Source organism: Oryctolagus cuniculus, chromosome 3 (genome assembly GCF_964237555.1).
Source record: "Oryctolagus cuniculus chromosome 3, mOryCun1.1, whole genome shotgun sequence".
NCBI lineage: Eukaryota > Metazoa > Chordata > Mammalia > Lagomorpha > Leporidae > Oryctolagus > Oryctolagus cuniculus.
The window spans coordinates 173,064,057-173,080,593 of record NC_091434.1 but is presented as its reverse complement, the minus strand read 5'-3'; the positions used below and the strand labels follow the sequence as shown (position 1 = coordinate 173,080,593).

The following is a 16,537-nucleotide window of genomic DNA, read 5'->3' as shown; positions in this document are numbered from 1 at the left end:
AAAAAAAAAAAAACCTAAAGGAAAGCAGCACTTAATTAGGAACCTGAAGACATCTGTCACTCTGTGACAATGGAGAAAAGTACTCTGCACACTTTGGGAGGCTCAGGTGGGCTGGGACTGACAGCTGAATTTGGCTGGGGTTCTTCTGTGTAGGGAGGGCGTTTGGGGGTGGGGAAGAACAAGAAGCTGTTTTTTTCATCCTGAATATTATTTTTAAAAAATGACAGGGGCCAAAACTGCAACCTAAAATGTCACTGTGTGTGATAGGTTAACTTGGTAAACTGGGGAATGCGCCCCCGGAAAGCACCGAGCATGCATGGGGTTTGCAAAAGCTAGACTGTGTTCCGTCTCTCTGCTAAAAACAATACAGTCTTACATCTCCTGGCTTCTTGGTTCAAATCCGTTTTCTTGCTCCACGGGGAGAGACTGCCCCTGGAGTAGCCTGCTTTTAATAAGCTTCCCAATCAGCTCTCGGGTGAAAAGCACTCTCCCTCCCTCGCCCAGCCTGCATCCTCTCCCATCCCTCCCATTCTCCATTTCCCTTCCGTTCCCTCCCTGTCAGGGCGTAATTGAGTCAAAAGCAGATCAGGTTCCCCGCCTTCCAGTCCAAAAATCCCGCCAAGGGAGCCCCAGAGCACAGGAAAATCCAAAGTGGAGAGAGAGGAAGAAAGAGACCAGTGAGTCGTCTGTACAGAAGAGCAGAGCAGCGGCCGCCCAGGCAGGAGCAGCAGCGCGCAGGGTACCTGGACTCCAGCAGCGGCAAACCTCGCCCCTTCCAACAAAGGCAGCCTGAGCGCCAGGGAGGACATTTGCAGCTCAAAGTAAGCGGAGGGAATGTGTGATTTCCCCCAGGGGGCTTAAGTGTGCTTGCACCCTGTGCCACTTTTCTGGTTGCCAGCGGATGAAGGTGCTGGGAGTGGGAGAGGGGCTGCCTGGTGTGGTTGCTGATAGGACTGCTCTCAAAACTGACTTACTGCAGACTGAGGCATGTTTTTGGGAGGGCTGTCAGGTCAGGTTTAAGGAGAGTGTGCTTTTCTGAGCAGAAGGAGGGAAGCCTTTGTCGTGGGAAGCCTGCGTTTGGAGGCTGCTCCAGCTGACTGCTACAGAGCTTGCCAGGGTGGGCTGCAGGGTGCATGGTTGCTCTTTGTCAAACCTGAGGCTTTGGGAGGTGTGTGTGTGTGTGTGACTCAGTAGAGAGGAGGCAGGAAGGCAGCCCTTGTGAGCAGGTCTCATTTTCCCATTCTTTTTCTGCTTCTCGGAGTACCCCGGGGGCTTGCCAGCGGATGACCCTTAGCTGGCATTTCTGGGTGACGTGTGGGGGCTTGTTTGTCCCCCTGCCTGGTGACACTGAGCAGCTGGCACTGTCAATCCTGCCTGACAGCCAGGAACACTTCGAGAAATGGTCAAGTCCAAACTTTCCAAGATGCACCATGGTTCCCCATTGCTCATTTGGTTGCCGACTTTGATCCCTGTCCTGCACTGTCCTGCTTGCCCTTTTCCCTTTACCCACAGAAAGCTAGGGTATGTTTGTTACCCCAGGTATACTTTGTTAGACCATCAATTTCTGAATTGACTGTTCTAATAACTTAACAAAATATTTTTTGAGAGGAATGTACCAAATTCTTTCCTTACTTAATGTACAGAACATAAAACTCCCTCTCCTCTTAACACACACGCACACACACACCCTTGTACCTAACAACACAACACCTACATCCACTCAAGAATACACACAGAGTTTATATACACTCTGTTGTTACCTTAGCCCTGTCTAATAGCTGCTTTGTGAAATTGGGGGATACACTGAGACAATAGGTGTGGAGTTGGGGGCGCACGAGAGGAGGAAATGAGCAATGTGAGGGAAGTGCCAAATTCTAGTAGTTTTGCTCTTTTAGTAGTTGAGCTGTCATGGCATGTGTTAGCAGTAGCTTGAGAAAGAGGTTCTGTGTGTGTGTGTGTGTGTGTGTGTTGGAGGGAAGGGCCTGGGAGGAGAGTCAGGAACCACCCAGAAGAGCTTTGTAACTAATAACATAATGGAGCCACTTCATGATCTCATTCAAATGTGGAATTGATGAAACAGCAGAGTGCATGTTAGCCCCTTAATCATCTGGGGATGAATTGATTTGCAGGACTATTAAGAGGTAGTGGGAGTGAAACAAAAGGGAAGGTGATCCACACTGAAAACCAAGCTTGTGTCTCCCATCTTTGGTCTGTTCCTTTCTAAGTTGATTATGCACTTTAAAGACTAAGTCATAAAAAGCGGTTAAAGACCAGCTGAATTCAAAGGAAAAGAGAGTGGATATTACCTTTCTCTCCCTTTGGGACATGCGTTATTTTAGAGTGGCAATATTTGTACTTTATTACTTAAATTAAAAGTTTTTTTAGGTATTATATTTGCTTTGAAAAACATCCAACACCATTTTCTGTGCTTTAAGAAACTTCCATGCTTTATGGTCTCTGGCTGTATACTTTGAATTTGGACAGGCGATCATTCCCCTCCCACTACTTGAAGCCCAGGACACTTTTCCTCTCAGTTTCGTGAAAAACCTCTCTGGGATGAAGTTGTACAGCTGCTTGCAGAGCTGTGCCCCAGTGGTTTGCTTGTGGACACAAATGCATCGCCTTCTCAAAGCCAGAGCTGCGACAGAGAGCAAGCTGCAGCTAACACGGGGCTTTTTAACTGTTGACTTTGTATTACAGGGAATGAACATAATAAACCATATTTAACTATATGCAGTATAGCATATCATATACTATTTTTCTTTTACCCTAGATTTCTTTCCATGGAGTTTGGTACAAGGAACATTAATTTACCGCAAGTTTCCATGTGCCTTATGTGGTCTTTACAAAAAGCAAACTGTAGCAAGACCTGCATTTTTTAAATGGGGATTTTTATTACCATTGTTCCAGTAAAGCCAATGACCTGAATTTTCACAAAAAGTCATCGTTTAAGATAATATAAGAGAAATAGATTCTTAAAGTTTCACAATCACTTGTATTAGCAAAATCAATTTTAGGAATAAAATAAGTGTGAATGTTTTATTTCTCTTTGAACATATTCTTTTTCCATTTAAATGACAATCTCACTTGAATTCCGATTATTTTCCTAGTTGCAGTGTGGTGGTTTTATGGCTACTCAAAAACTTCCCAGGCAACGGGCTTCTTCAGAATCATGTAATAAGTTAATAATCATGTAATAAGTTAATAACCATGTAATACATTAATAATCCTCTAATACGTTAATAATCAAGTGATAAGTAGACTGAGGACCAGAAGTCAGAATCCAGAATCTAATTTGCAGGTCTCAAGCTTGTTAATATGGCAGAATAATAAGGGACATGGTCCTTAACCTCTTTGCTGAAGGTAATGTCAAAATTCAGAGAACTCACAGTGATCTCTTGATCCCAGGGGTCAAAGATGTCCAACACTGGGTGCACACAGTCCAGGTTCAGGTCTGATGTGCCCTGGAGCTTCAGGCCAAGGGAGAGTCCGCCAGATGCCTCCCTATGGCTTTGCTGGTGATGCTGGGTTGATCTTCCCTGTAACCATGAGGCAGGAAGAGCTTTTGTCTCCTGGCACAGGGCTGCGCCCTTGCAGCAGGAGGGGAGTGAGATAATGTTCGAAGATAGACTTATATGAGCTGGGTGGGTCTGCTTTTGGTCCACCCAGAGTCAGTTAGCTTGAGTAGAATTTGAGCCTTGGCCTTACTTTGGAAAGCTGTTCTCCATTCTTGATATTTATGGCTAATTCAAGTTTCCACTGCTAGGCAGTTTTTCCATCTGCCCCAAGCCAGCCTTGTATGTGGCACATGGTGTCATTACAATCTTTCCAGATTGTAAACATGTAACAGGCCTTTTTTTTTCTCCCTTCTCTCTTCTAGCATTTATTAAATAAGAAGTTAAGGGTTTTGCAGCTTGAAAGTGTGGCTGTGATGAGATATTATCAGAGGCTATTAGAATGATGGCAGTACTACAGTTTAACCTACAAGGGTCACATTCATCTAAACCCCAGTTGCCTCAGGGCAGGCCAGGAACACAGTGACAAGTCCATCCTTGAGATATTTTGAAAAATAAAATCTCATTTCTTCTACTGGGTTTTATTTTCTGAGTCATTTCTTCATAGTGACATTTCAAATGGACCAAATATATACACACACACACACACACACACACACACACACACACACACACACATATATAGTCATAGTATTTCCTAAAAGCAGAATTCTTAGATTTCATGTAAAAACACAAACAGCTTGCTGTATTCCTAGCCTTTGGTTCCTACTTTTACACTTACCTGCTTCTCCCACCTGGCCTTCATTTCTCCCTTTTGTTAACCTAGTTGCCGTTAATTCCCGTCTTACAGATCCATGATGTCTTGCCCAATTCTGTCCTCGTATTTGTGATGGCATATAACCCTTACTGTATGTGTGGGACAGGAGTGTCTGCCCACGTCTTGGAATTCATGGAAGGTTGGATCTAGCTAGCCCACGTTTTGATATTGCTCTGGTCTGGTGCACTCAAATCTTTTCAGCACTAAAGCACCCTCTACTGACTCCACTGGATTTTTCCTTTTTGATTCAGACTCTGGCAAAGGTCAGCTTGCACTTTCCTCACTGCAATAAGTAATGACTTACTGTGCTCAGCTTCCCGACTTCAACAGAGAGCCATAGCTGTGATCACTCCTCTCTGTCACATTGTCTCCAGTCCTAGGCCCCAAACAATTTTTCTTGCTGCTGTGGCCAATCAATGTAATACTATTTATTAGAGCATGTCCAGTGCCTATAACTATGCTACACAGTATATCATATTTAAGAAATATAACACAGCTTCTTTTCTCTAAGCACTCACGGTTTTACAATTTGAAGCACTGTGTTTGTTAAGTGGTGCTAACTTGTGACCTTGTGAAATTCTTTATTAGACATGTATTGAAAACATCTCAAAATATTAAAATGTATGAAACCTCTACCTATCTCTGGAAGACAATGCTTTATATGTCACATCTTTTTCATTAAATGAGTGGGTTTTGTCTTTCCTCCTTTTACTTACCACACCAGCATTGCCTGATAACTCCATCTCCTCACAATTATCTCTTACTACACACATCTTAACATACTCTTATCTTTCCCGATTCCTTTTCTTATTTTTCCCCCTTGACTCCCATTTCTATGTATTTTCTTGAGAGAATGTGAAAGGAATCATATTTGGGTACAATCCTATGTCGGGGAGGAGTTTGAAGTAAAAGACTTCTTATTTCATTTTGTCTTGTTCTACTGGTATCGGCTGTGCTATTATTATTATATGTCTGGTTGTATGATAGGAGACACAAGATGAATAAATATGCCTTTAAGTAGCTTATAGTCTACTCAATATATATATATATGATTAATAAGATTAAAACACTAATTATTATAGCACAAGGTATGCACATACACAATTTTTGCCCTAAGCAGTTCCACTAACACAGGGATCACACTTTCATGAGCAAAAACAAAATAGAGCTCACGGAAGGCTACTTGGTATTCAATATTTATTTCAAAAGCACCACCATCTTTTTGTGGCTTTAATGCCATTATTCTGGAAGAGAAATTGAACACTCTATTCCCTTGTGTTTTCATTTCACATTTTCTACACACAGAGAAGAAAAAAATATTTTTGGATGTGACATCTTGAGAATTCACTGTGAGTTTACTTAGAACAAATATTTATTTTAAGGGCATGGCACCTCACTCTGGATGCTCCTTCCATGAGAATTTATACTAGATAAAGGAAGACTCTCCTTCAATGAAAACAGACACCTGGAGGGAAAGAAATCCGATCCTTCTGTTCCATAAAAGTCACAACTTCAAGGCGACCGAGAAGATTTTCCGGAGCAATTCTTCCCTCCAGGTGGACCTGTAATTCTGTCCTCTACTTTTCTTCTAAGCTTCTCCGTGATCCCTCCCCAGTGCCTCGGCGCCTCCCTTCCCAGCACTGTTGTGCTACGTAATGACTTGCTGTTTACACTGGCTGCACCCGATCCACACCGTGCCCCTCTTACAGGCACAGACTCGCACTCATCCCGTGAACTCTAGAATATCTAGCATAGGACCACTGAGGATACCCAATAAATGTCTCACAAATAAATGAGTCACTGTTACTGCCTTATACCCCTTATTCCCCTGCCTTACTAAACATGAGTGGGTGCCAATTTCCTGTTGAAACTCAAGCAACCCCATTTTCAACCTCAAACCTCCAGAGAAAGCCTCCATAGCTCTCTTTTCCTTCATTCCAAATGTCAATCAGTCCCACCCATTCTCTGAATGATTCCCACTCATTCACTATAAATCTCTCCTGGTTTCTGACCCCAGTCTACTCCAAAATGTAGAGGGAAACCATACTTCTCCTGAAAATACTTCAGTGTTCAAGGCAATGACTGATCACTTGAAACACTGCTTTCACACCGCCGGTGGAGCGATCAGGCCCTTGCTTTGCAAGGTTTTGCACATTTATAATGATGATGCAATTAGCAGTTTTGCCCATCTCTCAGGACGATGGGGAAGGTAAAGCTATGTACTGGAAACTCTTCCACGAAATACAGGCTGCTGGTAACACAGGCACAGTGTAAGTTCAGTCTTTCTGGTTGCCCAATTCTACTGCTGTCATTGTCATTTTCTCAGGACACCTAGAGATCGAACACGATCCAGAAAGGTAAGTTTGACCTCATGAAACAAGAAGGAGAAAATACGTGTGACAGGAATGAAGAGAAGACGATCTGAGTCACAGGGAAAAAAACTGAGTGAGAAGAGGACTCTAAATAAGGCTACGCTAAAACAGCCATGACTTCTTTTACTAAATATTGTCTTCTAGCTGCTTCTCCGAGTCTTAAAGGAGACAAACATTTTTTCAGTGCATCATTCTTGTTAAATTGAGATCGTCACAATTGGTTAGCAGCGGCTTGTTTGCAGGATAGCGGAGCGTCTCAGAGTTAATGTGCCTACCGGTCACCTAGGATCTTGCCGAAATGCTGATTCAGATTTGGGAGGTCTCCAGGGTGCTCAAACTTCCAGGGACAGCAGGCACTGACCTGGGGTTTTCCCTGGGTGAGCAGCAAACCACTCCAGTTTAGTTCAGCAGCCTGCAGAGAACAGGAGGGGACCAGAGCTCTCCACTCACGACATCGTGGCTTAGTAGGAGCCAGGAGGATCATCAGCAGTAACACTGCTGTGTGTGAAAGTTGATCATACTGACATAAACTTGCAGGCTGATGAAATAAACTTGCAGGCTCCTCCTGATCTGCTGTTTACTTGCCTGAACCTGCCCTCCCCAACCCCCTTAAGTGCACAAGGCCCTTGGCCACGTGTGCTTTTCTGCTGGGTCTTGCCCTGGAGAGAGTATAAGGGATCCAAATGCTGGCTGCTTAGTTTACCTTAAAAATTAGTGAAAACTGTAATGAAAAGAATATCTTCCAAGGTGCTTGCCTTATGCTACAGGGTATTATTCTTGAAGATTTTAACACTTATTACTGCATTTGACTACTTCCTCCCACACTGTGTCGGAAGTAAGAGCAGTTATTGTTCATTTACGTGGCTTTCCTGATGACGTTGGGCTGCCCACCCAAAGAACCAGGGTGTTTTTGTTGTATGACTCAGAGTTTATATTTAATTAAAACAAAAGCCTATCCTTGTAATAATCTTAGATAACAGAGGAAATCTTCACTCGGGCTAAAATAAATGGGAACCATACAAAATTTTAGAGCAATGTGTTCACAATGGCCTCCCTTACTTGCTAACAATATGGGCTTTTCTGGGGGTAGATATAGGATCATTGCCTCTAGAAACAGAATCATTTCTGAGATTTTAATGTACAGTGGGCTTCATTTGTGAACATAAGGTCATCAGGGGTGTGCTGGATCCTTCTTCCTATCCTCTTGTTCACCATATACATTTTGTTGTTGAATTGTCTCTCTGAGAGCATGTGGAATAAGAAATATAGGTCAATGCATGTGCAATTTGTGGATAGTTGTTTAATTTTAACCATGTGAAAATAACAGAAGGTTTTAAAATTATTATTACATTTATTATTAGGAAGACACAAACACAGCTGAAGAAACATGTTAGTGTTTTCCATTCTGGAAAAATGTGTGTAAAGAATACAAGGTATTTACATTTTGCAAAAAAAAATTACTCATAATCCACACAATAGGTACCACTATTAACACTATTTTGTTTATTTTGAAAGTCAAAGTTATGGTGGGGGTGGGAGAGAGAGAGATTGAGAATGAGAGAGAAAGAGAGAGAGAGAAAGATATCTTGCATCTGCTGGTTCACACCCCAGATGGCCTCAACAGGAACCAGGAGCTTCATCCAGGTCTCCTATGTGGGTGGTAGGGGCCCAAGCACTTGGGCCATCTTCTATTGTTTTTCCCAGGTGCATTAGCAGGGAGCTGGATTGAAAGTGGGGCAGCTGGGACACAAACAGGTGTCCATATGGGATGCTGGCGCTGCAGGTGGCAGCTTTACCTGCTACATACATCACAGCACCAGCCCTACTCTTACATTGCCACTTTTTCTGGTGTGAGTTTTAAAGATAATTGTATGCATAACTGTGTGCCCTTTTTATCAACACTATAACTGATGCATGTGATACTTTTAAAAGCTATTCCCACATTGACATGTGATTTGTTTCTACCAATTGAGCCAGTTAAGATGGAAATTCAATCTACTTAGTTTGATATTGGTAAATTAAGTCATAAATGTGTTCAATTAATTAATTCTGTGAATTTTTATAAAAACAGAAAAATACGAATGGGCATCGTATGAAGAAAACAAAACAACAAAATCTTCATCCCAGCAAAGGAAGTGCTGTTTAGATGGGAATAGTTGATCTGAGGAATTTGTGTGTGCCAATTACAGGTCAAGCTGTGCAAACGTTGCTTCCATTCTTGCTCTGGAGGATCCTTCCGTATAACCAGGAGTACAAATCTCCCCAGGGGAGTCCCAGCTGCCTGGTCCCCCTGGGTCTCCTCTAACCCTTGAGCAGCTCCCAGGAACATGGGAAACATCTGAGCTACTTGGGGCTCAAGGCACTGCAGGTGGGTGAACTGCAAGACCAGCACGCTTCTTTGATTCATGTCGCTCCAGGGCTTGGCACCCTTCGGGGACTTATTTATTTGCTCTGTTATTATTTAGAGTGAGTGTACAATTGGCTCTAGTTGAAAGTGAGTCAGATCAAATTTGGGGTTGACAACCACTTTCTTGATCACAGAGGAGGGCTGAAAGTCAAATGCTTTTATGGTCTACGCCAGCATCCAGAGTCACACCAGCTTCAGCCTGAAGTGTTTTTTCAGTCTTTTTAAGTAGTGGATTTATTCTGATGGTTAAGGGATCACAGAGTTTGTCTCTGATACGTGATATCTGTAAATCTGAAGATATTTTTCACGATGTGGAAATGAATTCGCTTTGGAGAAGTAGATCAAAAGTGCTTCAGCAGGAATAAGGGGTTAAACATGGATTTCAACCAATTTCTCTCTAAACAGATCCACATTTCCTAAATTCAGCCTAATTCTGTGGGTTTCCAATGTCTCATACACTGATGGTCTCTTGCAAGAGGTTAAATGATAGCCATTAACTTCAAAGGCAGCAGAACCAAGGACACAAAAGAGATTGAAAGTGAACTTGAACCAAGGTCTTAGAGAAAACATTAAAGAATTTGATAGATGGATGCCCTGTGCTCGGAGAGAGGAAGTTCAGACCCTGTAGAAAATTCTCGTAGATATCAATGACACTTTCTCCATCATGGATGAACTATCAGAAAAAGCCATGGATCCTTCGAGACCATGGAGGTGTGGTGGCATTCCTTAGGCCAGTACTCTGGGGTGGATTTGCCTTGATTGCTTTCTAAATCTCCTGGGCTCCAGGTTCCTCTTGCTAGAATAATGTCAGGAAGCCAGTCCGGCTCTCTGGAGCAAATGTGTCCTGGGCTGGCTCTTCTCAGAAGACTCATTTGAAGACAAAGCAATGTCAGCAAGAGTTCTTGTCTCAGATGGGTCCTGAGCAATCTTGGGTACTGGTTCTGAGTTGGATAATCTGGTCTCTGGAGCCAACTCTTCATAAAATGGACCACTTGCTAACCCTCTGTATCCATGACATCTCCACTGGGGGTGAGCATCATGAAGTGAGAAGAGATTGAGGGGCTCCTTTTCTGGACTGGAGCACGAGTGGTCTCCTCTCCCTTAGGAGCATACGCCTGTTATCTTCCTGGGTTGGTTTCCTGTCTGGGACTCCTGTTTACCCACTGTAATGCACAATCTTAAACATCCTATTTCATTTCATAAAAAGTATAGACTTGGGTATTTCTATTCAAATTTCCAATTTTATTGTAAAGAAAAAATCATTCTCTTTTCTTCTCATTTCAAATAAACCCCATCTTTATCTCATTACCAAGTTCATGCCAAGGTGTAGTCATATTTCTCATCCATTAGAATTTGGTAATAAAGATTGAAAACAAATGTGGAACAAGAGAGAGAGTAATTTCTCTTATGATGGTGATTTTAATGTTTCTTCAGTAAGAACAGTTTAAGTATTACTGGGTGTTTTTATCAAATGGGAATGATTTCACTGTTCATCTACTGTGACGTAGAATTACTTATCTCTATTCTTGGTGGCATTTAATAAAAATCACACTTTGTCCCCTTCAAATGTTCAAATATTTGTATTTGTTAGGCCTGATACATGATGCTGCAGTGAGACTGGGTATCTTTTATACCTGCAGAGGCTAGGACCCTTCAAATTTGAAGAGGAAAGAAATGTGGTGGAAAGAGATCAATTAGAAAGGCTTTAAGAAGCAAGTAGCAAAATTCCTTCGCAAGGTTGAAATGTAGAAGCCATGGGACTATTTTTTTTTTCTTTTTGGTGAAAGACATATATTTAGAATTGGCCAGCTGGACCCAGTGCAGATGATCCGAATTTTGTTGGCAACATCCAAAGCATCAAAATCAGGAGCCAGTTGAACAAACGCCTTCTTTTCCCCGTCAGGCCTGATCAGAGAATGACCTTGGCTATATCTATGTCACAGCATTTGCTCCCAGCCTGTTTGATCTGATGCTTGTTGGCCTTGACACTCACAATGAACATGAGTGTGCTGCTGTCTTCTGTCTTCTCCATGGCAGGCTCAGTGGGCGGGGGATTTGATGATGGCATAGCAGTCAAGCTTTGTTTCTAAGGGTATCTGGGCTGCCTGCAGAGCTATGGTGTCTCGGAGTCTGGAATATGGGATCTGGATGTATGGATCTTTTTTCTGCATCTGTGTGGCTGTGGACACCTTGCAGCACTGCCTTCTTGGCCTGCAAAGCCTTTGCTATGACTTTACCTTTGAAAAGTGCAGGAGTTTCTGTCTTCCCCTCTGCGCTTTCTTGGTGGAAAGGCGAGACTGCAGTTTATCAGGGAAATATGACTTTCACTGAATTGAGGAGGAGGGGATGTCCAGTGAGGAACATTATGAGCACCTGAGGAACATTTCCATTACATATTGTGAAGAATAAGCATAGAAATGCTAAGTGGTGCTTCCTAAAGCAAATCTGCGGATTTTATAATATATCCCTCAAGGTTGCATCTAACTGAAGTTATTTCTATTTGGAGGAATCAATGGAGTAACTCCGGCTGCCAAATCATGTTGACTCATTGGTCTTTTACGTTTAGCTACGAGTTCCAGTGGCCGTGTTTCTTCCTGCCGAATCTCATTGTTCCCACTGTACTGCTAACTGTGTGTTGTTCTCTCACTTTATCACCATGTGACCAGAAACATGGTAAGTCCTCAAACCATGTGGTGGTTGCATAGAATAGGATTAACCACCTATCTCTATCTGTTTCCTTTTTTCTTTTTTTTTTTTTTTTACAGATTTATTTATTTGAAAGTCAGAGTTACATACAGACAGAATGTGAGGCAGAGAGAGAGAGAGAGAGAGAGAATGGTCTTCCATCTGCTGGTTCACTCCCCAACTGGCTGCAACAGCCGGAGCTGTGCCAAACAGAAGCCAGGAGCCAGGAGCTTCTTCCAGGTCTCTCACACCAGTGGAGGGGCCCAAGGCCTTGGGCCATCTTCTACTGCTTTCCCAGGCCACAGCAGAGAACAGGATCAGGAGTGGAGCAGCTGGGACTCGAACCGGCACCCATGTAGAATGCTGGCACTGCAGGCAGAGACTTTATCCATGCCACTGTGCTGGCCTCCTTTCTAGTTTCTACCTTTCCATTCTCTAACCTCTAGGTCTCTACCAAACTGACAAGGTAGCGTATTTGCTGGTTGACCTAGGCAGAAATGGTGACGTAAGCAATCCCTTTCTTTGACAACTCCAGCTTTGTTTTTTTCCTGCTTTATCCTTTATATTCAGGGGATAGTTTTGTTATCAGTGTTTAGGTACCCAAAGCCCAGATCTTTTATCTAGCCTTCAGGTTGGCTGTTGACATCCATAGCTTCTCTTACTGTGCTCTGGGAGCCCTTGGAAATAAGTCCAAGTTCAAAGCCTCCCAGCACTTCTGAGAGGTTGTTCTCACAATCTGCAAGGGCAAGCAGGGGACTTTTCCCCCACCAGTAGCTACTTCTGGAAACTGAAAACCCAGATTTATTTTCTTAATTTCCTAGCCTTTTTCTTGTCTGAACACAATTCATCAGCATTCATAATAATACAGTTTTTGTATGTCTGTGAAAATATTTTTTAAAGAAAATATAATTACAGATTGCACTTATCCAATGCTGAGCAGCACAGTGCTAGAACTGGATGGACAGTAAGTGCAAGGTTAAATACTTCCATCAGTCCTATGGGGTAAAGGCCATTTTTCTTTCTAAATGAGGAAACTGAATCAGAATAGTTAAATAACTCGTCTAAGATCACAAATTAGTAAGAAATACAGTTGAGATTGATGCACGGTTGTATGTGACAACAGAGCACTTAAACATCACGCCTTTCTACTCCCATCCCCCTGTTCAATGACAGGGGTCCAGTGAGTATTTGAAGATATTTGGTTCAATACTCTCTTCCTCCTAGCCAGTGTTCAGAAATATGCTCCCATACTGCCTCACTACGGTCGGAAGAATACTCTCGCTGGCATGAAGAGTGCTGTTGTTAGAGCAGATATAACAATCTCACTTATTGTTTCGTTTCCCATGGTTTTCCCAAGCATCAACACCCCTGTGCTGATCAGGGGACCCCCAGGGAGTGTAGGCAGGGGGTGTCAAGGAGATGTTCTGTCTGATCCGCTGGCCTGCTATCACCTGACCAAATCGTTTGCTGGATTGCTGTGTTCCAGCCCCAGGAGAGGCCACAATGCCGTGTTTGTTTGTGTATGAGAGTCCCTGGCTTTGATTAGCAGCTAGCTCCAGTGCAGCTGAGCACACAATAGGGACCAAAGGATGGGAAAAAAAATCCTGCTACAGTTTCCCATCAGGAAGCATTCACTGTCAAAGTTGGACATCCAACAGTGGGACAGGGATGAAGAGAGGCTGGGAAAGGTTGGGTGATGGGTTCTCCATGCCCCGCAGCCTGTTGTGTGTGATGAGGTCACTTCTTTACACGAAGCCTTGAGCCTCTATGCCTCTCAATGTCTTTTATGTGTCAGGGCTGAGGTGGTATTGATGTGGAGTGACAAGGGGCAAAAACCTGGAGAGCCGGAAAGCTCCAAGGAATACTGCGATTCTAAGAGCTAGAGCAAATCCAGTGGAAAATTGTGCACCTTGTAGTACCAGGCTGGGCCCATAGTAAAAAAAGAAGCTGTTAATCTAGCTGCAGAAAGAGGTGAAGTAACAGCAATGTGGCAAATTGTATTTCCTAGCATAGACAAGGTACGTGATTTCTTGACCAAACTGATAATGGATTTTTTATTTATTCCTACTGAATTAAATCTTAAATCTGTTGTGTGTGGCCCTTATCCTCCGGTAGCTGAACATCAAAGTGTCCGCCTAAGGTAAAGGACTCCTAAGGTATCCTCAGAGGAGTGCTTCACCCATTGAGGATTTTGATCCCACAGGATGTTTGTCAGACATAACCCATGGTCCTAGGCAGCAGGCACCTTCTCTGGGTCATTTTAAGAAAGATGAGAATTAGAAAGGGCAGCACGTGAGTGAACGCTCCAGAGTCATTCAGTCCGGTTTTCCAGAGGAGAAAGGCCATTCTGGAGTGGAGAAGGGAGGCTGCACGAAGGAAGCAGGGTTTTCCGAGACAAGGTTACATTGCACTGGGCACAAAGGCAGAGAGAGCGCCTCCCAGTGAGGGGGAGGACGGGGATGATGCAAAGTGAGACACTGGGGGCCAGAGGGCAGGTGGGCCTGGCTGGGGCAGCAGGAGGGACTGGAAGCAGAAGTTAGGGTTAGAAAAATGGACACTTGTAGCAAGACCCTTCAAGGACAAGCTAACCTGCTTGAAAGTTATCCGGTTAGTAAGGAATCACTGAAGGTTCTGCACAAAGGAGAAGAGAAAAAGGTTGTCAAAAGCAGGGTACAAAAAGATTGGTTTTAGAGAAGTACCAGATCAGAGGTGGAGAGAATCAGGTTTTAAAAAGTAATCCTCTGCATAGCACCCCTCCCCCCAAGCCCTTGATCTTTTTAAGTTCTGGAAATCCTGTTCATGCTTCAATGCTTTGCATAAATGCCATGAAAAATGGCCTTTATCCCCCTCTAGTTAAAATGAATAGCCACTCCTCTTCTTGTTTTACAACTTTCTCCAGTTTTTCTTTTATAGTTTTACGTTCATTCATTCACTTTCAAAAATGCACAATGAACGTAACAGAACAGACTCTATGGTAAGTAGCAGGAATAAGAGATGCATAGGTCCCAGACTTATCACCAAATCACACAATCTAGCGGGCATACAAGACAGCTAATCAGTGCAATAACCCAGATAAGCGCTTCTAAAGATTTATTTATTTGAAAGGCAGAATTACAGAGAAAGAGGGAGAGATACAGAGAGAAAGAGGTCTTTCATCTGCTGGTTCACTCCCTAAATGCCTCAACTTCCAGGGTTGGGCCACAGTGAAGTCAGGAGCAGGAACTCCATCTAGGTCTCCCACATGGGCCCAAGCACTTGGGCCATCTTCCTCTGCCTTCACAGTCACATTAGCAGGGAGCTGGAGCAGAAGTGGAGCAGCCAGGTCTTGAACCGGTGCTCTTATGGGATGCAAGTGTTACAGGCAGTGGCTTAACACAATGCTGTCCCCTAGATAAACATTTTTAAAAGCCCTGGCAGAGACACCTCGGTCAGCCCATGGAGAATTCAGGGAAGGTTTCCAAGAAAAAATGTCTCCTGACGTGTGTTTAAGTTTGCAGAACGTAATGGAGAAAGTGTGAGTTCTAGGTCAAGGCAATGCTGTGAATCCTTGCCTCATTTTTATCATGTAACAATCACTTTACGTGACTGTCTCTCCCAAGAGAGCCATAGCTCTGGCCCCTGTCTCTCCCTATTTAACTACAGCTCTCTTAGCCCAGAGATTTGGTCAGTGACAGATGAATGAGTAAAGGAATGAAGGAAAGAATTGCTTATTCCTTTCTGCAGACACGAGGAGCCAGAATAAAAGCTATATGTTGTCTAGACATTATGATGGAAAAGGGTTGCATAAAGAGTAAATAAAAATGAGATGCTGAGAGGCTGGTGATGTGGCATAGTGGGCTAAGCCTCTGCCCACAGTGCCAGCATCCCATATGGGCACCGATTCATTCCCCGGCTGCTCCTCTTCTGATCCAACTCTCTGATATGGCCTGGAAAAGCATTAGAAGATGGCCCAAGCCCTTGGGCCCTTGCACCGGCATGGGAGACCTTGAAGAAGCTCCTGGCTCCTGGCTTCAGATTGACCCAGCTCCAGCTGTTGCGGCCATTTGGGGAGTGAACCAGTGGAAAGAAGACATTTCTCTCTGTCTCTCCCTCTATCTATCTGTAACTGTACCTCTCAAATAAATAAATAACTCTTTTTTAAAACATGAGATTTGAAATGGAGGGACTTGGGAGAGTTTTAGTGTGATGGACAGAAAGGGGAAGTCAAGAGGAAGAGCTGATGTGGGAGAAGAGGTGAGTGTCCCAGGCCTGCAGGAACTGTGGAGAGACAGATTGTCTTCAGAACTGAGCACGGCTGGGTGCAGGCTTTTTGGGTGTCCCTGAACCCTCTGAGCCGTCTCCATGCCCAAGAAGCCTCGGTGATGGGAAGGAGCACTGATCGGTGGTGGCCTCTGATTTTCCAGGCCTTCCGCCCCAGGACAGCTTGCAACATACTTTCACTAGAACATGGTAGGACCCAGGTAACAAATTTTCTTTTGGAGGGGATTTTTTGTTGTTTTTGTTTTATTACTTGCTTCTTCCTTTCAGGGTTCCTTGGATGTGTTGGCTTGCAAGAAAAGCCTGTGATCAGGTCTAGCCCTTTCACACATACCTGGAATGATCTGTGAACGCCTCTTCCAGACTGGCTTAGGAGAGGCTTCTGTGACTTGACTGACTCACCCTGAGATCCAGCTCACTCCCCGGAGCTGCTCATTTCCCTAAGTTCAAACACGTGAACTTCTGTCAGGCACATAGAGAATCA

At 43.7% G+C, this 16,537-nt stretch overlaps 1 protein-coding gene across 3 annotated transcripts in view; it reads left to right on the top strand.

Moving 5' to 3' along the window:
- The first annotated feature begins 473 nt into the window (after window positions 1-473).
- PTN (pleiotrophin) overlaps window positions 474-16,537 on the top strand; it is a 107,696-nt gene continuing 91,632 nt past the window's right edge. Inside the window, exons 1-2 of one of the 3 annotated variants that reach the window (XM_070071339.1) lie at window positions 572-821; window positions 8,894-9,072. The gene's annotated coding sequence lies outside the window, so the exon portion shown is untranslated. Of the gene's footprint in view, window positions 822-8,893; window positions 9,073-16,537 lie in introns of all 3 variants that reach the window. The other 2 variants (XM_002711960.5, XM_008258043.4) reach the window with 2 other exon arrangements.